Below are 8,161 nucleotides of genomic sequence, written 5' to 3' on the forward strand. Positions count from 1 at the left end.
GTATTTATAAAAAAAAGATTTATTAGTTGAAATGTGACGTCTCGAAATTATGACTCATACCATCCTTTGTCACACAATGTCACAATTCATTGAATCACTTACCTCCTCATACATCCCCATCAAACGAAATTTATGGATGACTCCTTGTGTGTTTATAATTTGAATTCAAACTATGCAACTATGTGTAGTTTTGTAAAGTTATTCTAAAAACGACTTTATACAATTAAGCATAAAAGTTGTTTTGGTCCAAGTAGCATGGTTCTGTTTATGAGGAACCTTAAAAAAATTTAAACCAATCCAATTGTAACAAAAAAGTAATGCTAAATAAACTGACTGCACAGTTGCACACAATAATTATTTTATTCTGTTTTAGGGCCTATTCTTAACTAGTTACTAAGTCTGGATTATCGAATTTTATATTAAGAATTTAAATACCAAAGATAATGAAGACTCTGCAAGCGGATGTGTTGTATTTTTAATGTAGATGTAGTTGAATGTTTATACCATAGACAAATAGACCATAGTATACGTATATTATACTCAATAACAAAGCACTGTACTTTAATTAATAAAAAAATACATCACCGCATATACAAGATGTTTTATAAGATGTAGGATGTCTTTCCCAAGGTGGGCTAAAACGTCCTTTATGAGTCTTCTAATAGAATGTTAATAGAAAATTGACTCCATCCCAATTTTCTATGAGAACAGATATAGAAAAATATATGTTTTATCTATATAGTATAAGTATTTCAACAATTTTAGTGTTCTATCCTTAAAAACCGAATTAAAAATATAAATATTTTTTACTATGCTATTTATAATGAACTGGCAACCTGCCCTGACTCCATACAGGTGCAGTATTGTAATTTTTAAAATAAGATGTATCTGATAATTTTGTTTTATAACTACGACAGTTACCACCACTTACAATCAGGTAAAGCATCAGACTTTGGTCATTTCAGTTAAATAAAAAAAAATCTACGTTTCTATTATAATAAAAAAGTTAGTATATGCTTGACTGCACCACAACGCATCCCAATGTACGGCGCTGAATGCTTATACCGAGAGACTATCAATATAAAGTCAATATAAGAGGTAATAATAGATGTGGAAAAATGTTAGGGCACTTGATACGGCACGATGAATTTTTGAAACTAATTATTAAGGGAAAGATAGAAGGAAAGAGGAAGACTAAGGCACAGTTACATCAAGCAAATTAAAGACAGAATTGGAGTCGTGTCGTATCAAGGCTTAAAGAGTAAGATGGAAGATCCTAGAAAGAGGCAAGAGCTCCACCGACAAGAGCGTTGCTCTTAAGTATATGAAATATGAAGAGGTAATAAAAATCCTACTGCACGGTTAACGGATACAAACGGATTGTTTATGAAAGAAGCATAAAGAAGTTGTTTGTGTAGCCTGCAGTAGTCTGCAGCCGCACGCGCTCCGTAAGAACGCGAGTTCCGATCTGTTAAACAGCAGCAAACTAATTAAAATGGTGAAATGGATTGAAATACCACCTTTATTATTAACTTTTAAACTTTCTCGTTTAGTACATATTTATTAGTATAGTTAAACGGGTTTTAACACGATTAATTTTATGGTTAAATAAAAGCATTTCTATTGTATCTCTCAATATTTTCGTGGCACAGCCCGTGGTCAGGAGCTGACTGGAGTAACAGCGAGTGTTAATATTGATAGGTGCTGCAGCCAGCAGTTGTGCAAGTACCGTCATTAGATTGTACGACAAATAACGCTAAACACAGTAGTACTCACGGTATCCGTACACTTATTTAACGATGCTACTGAATTTTGTTCGTATTTATTGATTAATTTTGAACAAAACTACAAATTTAGTTATTAATTTAACAACCCTTTATTTACGATAAAATTATTCTTGTTAAAACTTGTTTAAATATATTAATAATACCACCTTTATTATGTGGACAAAACTATTACTTATTATATACATTTGAATTCCTTTATTTAAATGTGTACTTAGTAAAATGTAAACTGGAATTTTTTTGTCTTATATCAGTGCCGTTTTCCTATACCATCTAAATCTATGTTTTATAAGAGGATTCTTTGAGAATTTTTCTCTGCTACAAAATTAATAGATCACGTAACAACACATTAAAATGTTGTCAAAGATATGAAAAATGAAATGCATAAATATAAGTCCCGAATAATTTTGTAATTGCTGAGAAAAAATGAATATATTGAGGACAATATTTGCAATGCAGCGAATCCAATAATTCCTGACTTCCCTCTGAATAATAAAATAATTTAAATAATTTATATAGTTGTTACTATCATTAGATGTTAGACGTAAAATTAAATGGGTGCATCGATCTCTTAAACAGAATACTGTATGAGAAGATCGTCAATTTTTGTAATAATTTAATAGATGTTAATATAAAATTGTTCGTTTAATGAAAAATTAGAAATAAATTTGTCAATGTTGACCTATGTGTTTTATTTCGTCCAAGAAACTCGACCAAAACTATAACTAGAAGTGAAAGGAAATTATCACAGAGAGTTTTTTTAGTGTGTCACAGTCACACAACGCCATCTAGTCCCACGCTAAGCAAATCTTGTGTTATACTACACAAAGGATATATATACACAGATACATTTTTTGTAAATACATACATAATATCGCACATCCCGTGTAAAAAGGCCGCAACTACACTTGCGTCAAAAATTTTTTATTACATAAATAAAGCGAGCTTCACGGTTTACACCTTCTGTCAAAATCTCATGAAGCTATCGACAAAAATGAAGGAATAAATGCAAAAATACTAAAATTTTACGAATTTAGAAAACATAAAATTCCAGCATAAAATAGAGGTATGCATATTTGCATTTATTCGCTTGACAATTATCCCGCTCATAAAGTCATAATTGTATTTACGTAAATTTTAAAAGAAGATTTACAAAAAAATGTATAACGTAAATATACTTAAATACTTGTTCCTATATCTTACAATCTAGGACTATTGTGTAATTCTAATTACTTACTTCTTCTACGAAACTTTTAGCTCATAGTTTATGTGTGATTATTGTTACATACTTTCCGCCCAGCAAAACTTCACAATGCGTAAAGTGTAGTTGTAGTTACTTCTTTATTACACGTAACATTTCATACCTGATGTTGGGTAATTTTGAATACATGCAAGAAAAAAAAACTAAGAATACGTTCATGTAATTAAAATTAAGTAAAAAATAAACTATTTTTAGCTAATTGTATAAGCTGACGGCGCACCAATGATGGATGATAGGAGGAGCAGGAGATCAGGTGAATTTGCCAGGCATAGTAATAATAAATGATAGAAAAATAGATCTGCTTTTAGACATTTACCATAGCAGAGCGAATTGATAGAAGTGTATATAAAAACAATAGATAAAAAGTATACTTCTATTTTAAATATGGATAAACGAATATACAATTGGCAGTGAATCTTATTGTAGATCTAATAGGAATTAACTACGATGGTTTCCAGGATGGACCGCGTAGAACTGAATGTACCTTATACTGCTAGCAATAATATTCAATATTAATTCCCACTGCTCATAATAGATACTAGCTGATCCCGCAAACATTACTTTGTTATAAATTACTAGCTGTGCCCGCGGTTTCACCCGCGTTAAATTTCAATAAAAAATATATCCTGTGTTATTCGGATGCATAAGCTATATTGGTGTAAAGTTTCGTAAAAATCCATTCAGTAGTTTTTGCGGGAAAGAGCAACAAAGATCAATACTTACAAACTTTCACGCTTAGAATATTATATTAAGATTAAGATTTCTAAAAACTATTAAAGTACTAATCATCATAATTTCAACTTGTATTGATCAGCAAGGTCAACATACTAATAGACCAATCAAAATAAGTAGTAAACCAAAAATGTCATTGATCAAATTAATATGTTTCCACATAAAGAATCGCATTATCTCCGCAATCTAACAAAGATAAATTCTAAATGAAAAGCATAATTGCGCTAAAATGTATCGTTTATATTTATAGTGCATTAAGAAAAACCTAGATTATAAAAATGTTACTCCAACCTCTGAGAGATGGTACTATAATATTAGGTCCTTACATATGAAATTGGTGTTTTGTCATACTGGCCACTTTGATCTCAAATATCTCCTCTTTCGCCAGGAATTCAAATTTCAAATTTGTACAGTTATTTACTCATGCATTTGTTTGTCGAAAACCGTAATCCATATGTTTTTCCATCTTTGGTTTTTTCTTTACGTCACTCAGTTTACAAAATGGAAAACATAAAATATCGCGTTTTTTAAGAGTACGAATTCCGTCGTGGCACCAGTGTGCAGAAACGACTCGAAGAATTAATAATGTGTATGGTGATGGTGTCGCAAAAGAAAACACAGTGCGTTTTCGGTTTCAATGTTTTCGTTCTGGAAATTTCGATCTGCAAAACAAGCCCCGTGAGCAGCCAGAGTCCAAGGTTGATAATGAAGAATTAAAGGCTAATGTGGAAGCGGATCCATCGCTAACCACGTCCGAGTTAACTGCAGGCTGCAGTGTTAGTAACAAAACTGTTTTAATCCACTTGAAGCAAATTGGGAAGGTGAAAAAAGCTTGAAAGGTGGATCATGAATTGAATGGAGCAAATCGACAAACGTGCGTAGACTGCTGTGTTACATTAACCAACCGGCATAATAATGAAGGGATTTTAAATCGAATCATTACCTGTTATGAAAAGTGAATCTTGTACGATAATCGGAAACACTCATCGCAATGTCTGAATCCTAGCAAACCAACCAAATCCTGTCCCAAGCGAAAATTCAAACTCAAAAAAAGTTACTTGTGAGCGTTTAGTGGACTAGTGTTGTTCACTTCAGCTTTCTTAAATCTGGTCAGACGATTACGGCAGATGTGTATTGTCAGCAATTGCAAACCATGATGGAAAAGCTAGTTGCTAAACTACCGAGACTGCTCAATCACCGTAGGCCACTGCTACTTCAGGACAACGTTACGAAATTAGAAGAGCTTCAAATGTCCAATATATCCACCGTACTTCCCGGATCTTGCTGCTTTCTTTTTCAAAATTTGGATAATTTCTTGCAAGGGAAAAAATTCAAGTCCGATTTATCGATTCCCGTCCTAATGGTTTTTTAGAAAAGGGATCAATAAAACTACCTATCAAATGGCAAAAGTGCATAAATAGCAATGGACTATATTTTGATTAAATAAATATATTATATTTTGAAAAATCAACTGAAATTGGCGTTTTGTAAGGGAGTAATTAGGTTACTCCCTTACAAATTTCATATGTTAGGACTTAATATATTTACTACACGAGTTGGAGTAAAATTAAAGAGATTTCGGCAGATCCTCAATGTCCGGGGAAATTCCATATAAAATACGCATTCGCTGACGAGACACCAATCATTGTAGACAAATAGAAGCGGAAGAGTTATGAGAAAATAAAGAGCTGCACATAGCACGAGCCTTCTGAACTCAGGCATTAGTATGATGCGCCGCTACCGATACCTAAAATATATACAAAAACTTGATGAATCTATATAAAGATAATAACGTACCACCACACTACCAGACGTTTTATAAGAGCTTAAATACTAAATCTGCTACCACAGAGTCCGATTCCGAAGTTGAGGATAATGAAGGTTAATAAAAATATCACTATTTTGAACATTTTTTGATTAAGCTGATTATAGAGGCAATAAACATTTCTTTAAAAATAATAAAAAATTAATAATAACCCTATTTGTTTTCATATTCTCTAAATTAATTTGCCCCTATATTTATACTTTTGACTTACATGCACGCACATAATAGACTATTTACTGTAAGAAGTAGGTATTACATGATACAAATTAAATATTCAGTTAGTTTCCGCATTATAAAAGCTATTTTTATAAATACACTAACTAAACTAAAATAAATGGCTCCCTAGAAATACGTAACTCGATGTACAAAAAATGATTTTCCGTTAAATAACAACGTAATTACACTTGCAACTCTAGATTATACTGAAATATAGAAGAGTATAAAGGCGTAAGTAGAGTTAAATTTGTTCATATATTTCAAAATACATAACAAAAAAGCAATAATTGTAGTTACCCCTGCAAATGTTCTTTGTGTTTCGTGGAATACAGAAGTAACCGTGTTTTTTTAGATTATCTGGAAGTACATGAAGCTGTTCCTAAATTAAATAACACATGTAGTTGAAGGCAACTGTGACCTACGATTTTCTCTTTGAAACTTATTTCTAGAACTCATACAAAAAATATAGGACAGTTTTTTTAAGCTCCTGAAAAGTTGGTGAAAATCACTTACTTCCTTTTTCCAGGAATAGTGCGATATATATGTATTTTGAAATTGAAAAAATTGAAAGCACTAGACCGATATTTTAGCGTGCAATGAATCGAACCCGCGACCATCGGTGACATCGGAGCCACTACCGCCTTGAAGCTCGCATTGTGACTTGACGCATGGTTACCTGGTTTGTATGTAGTCGACAATGTCCTGCTCCTTGTAGGCGTCGTGTAGATGGTTCAGATACATTACCGTGGTCTCTGCTCTATTTTTTTGCATGATGTCATGCATCTAATATTTTGCTTTAGTTATTTATTTAAAATATATTCACTGAATTTATACTTTAAAATAGTAATCCTCTGCACGGATACCTCAGTTTCACCAATTTTAGCTGATTAGCAACTTGTAATATGTATTTCGGTTGTAGGGTGCAGCCATAGGCAGTGAAATTACAGGATAAGATGCAAAATATGTTAGTCTCCAGAAATGGCAACGCATTAATAGTATCACGACTATTACATGATAACGTGATATCCGTATGTAATATTGTACTGTATAATAAATTGTATTGTACAACCCGTATGTTATCTATGACAGTACTGTGGTCGACGGTTACAACTTACCAACAGGCTGGTTATTTGGTTCTTCATAAACCAATTACATAAAAAAATCTATGAACTATGCAGAAAATTCGATCGGTGAGAAAAACAACAATTTTGTACTAACATTTAAAACTATTTAATGATTCTCTATACATCTTACATTAAATAACATGCGTGCGAAAATACTGAATATGGTAATTTTTAATAAATTCATATTTCTCACTAGGTTCATAGAAGGGAACAATTATAAAAATACAGATATTTCTCAATAATACTATCGAAGAAACTATATCCCACGACGATGCCCTCTTGGATTCATGCAAAAAATACGTATTAATCTAGGATATGATCGATCCGTATACTAAATTTCATTTAGACAGGTCTAGAACTTTTTACATGAAAGAGTAACAAACATCCATCTGAACAAAGCGAAAGTTTACGAGGCGTATGCTCGTAAATTTTCGCTTTTATCATATTAGTATAAGGTCAAATTTGCACTTTGTACCTGGACCTCACGTGAAACCTCTGGTTAAACAAATAACGCTAGATAATCAACACAGCGCCATCTAGTCCCGCAGTAAGTAGAATTTGTGTTATGGGTACCAGACAATTGATATAAATACTTAGATTTTTTTTATCAAGTTTTTGATATCAGGTTACATACCTAAATATCAGGACTTCTATCTTCATCACATCATAGGAGACATAAAAACTTAGGGGATGAAAGGAAAAACGATGTATATCAGTTCCCTACTCGCTTTCTCTTAACAATACAATTTTAATATTTATCTTAAACTACATTGTACTTGCTTATGCAACGCGGTTGAAATAGTTTCTTGTTTTAAACTGACTAGAATCGAAAATTTAGCTATTATGTATGAACTATTAGACGGTTGCAGTTGCGAACGGCACAATTTTGTTAAATCAGGTATAAATAACGTCCCTATCTGTCCTGCTTTGATCTAGACAATCCTGCATTCAAATTGTCTGTTCCGCTACCCAGGCCAGAAGGCCATCTACGGCCAACAAAATTTAGAGTAGTCCAAAAAAAAACTTTGGCCAGAGCAAGAAGTCCTGCTTATACAAGCAGATTTCAATAAGTTACGAAGACCAAACAACCCGGGAATGATGCTCTTGAAAAAATCATAAAAGTAAAATCTTTTTTCAAAATGTAAAACGATAAAAATAAAGATTGCAAGGGCGTAATAGTGACAACTCAACCACGACTCCGATATTATCTCAGATTTTA

This window comes from Achroia grisella, unplaced genomic scaffold (assembly GCF_030625045.1).
Source record: "Achroia grisella isolate CSIRO2021 unplaced genomic scaffold, CSIRO_AGI_Agris_v1 utg512, whole genome shotgun sequence".
NCBI classification, from domain to species: domain Eukaryota; kingdom Metazoa; phylum Arthropoda; class Insecta; order Lepidoptera; family Pyralidae; genus Achroia; species Achroia grisella.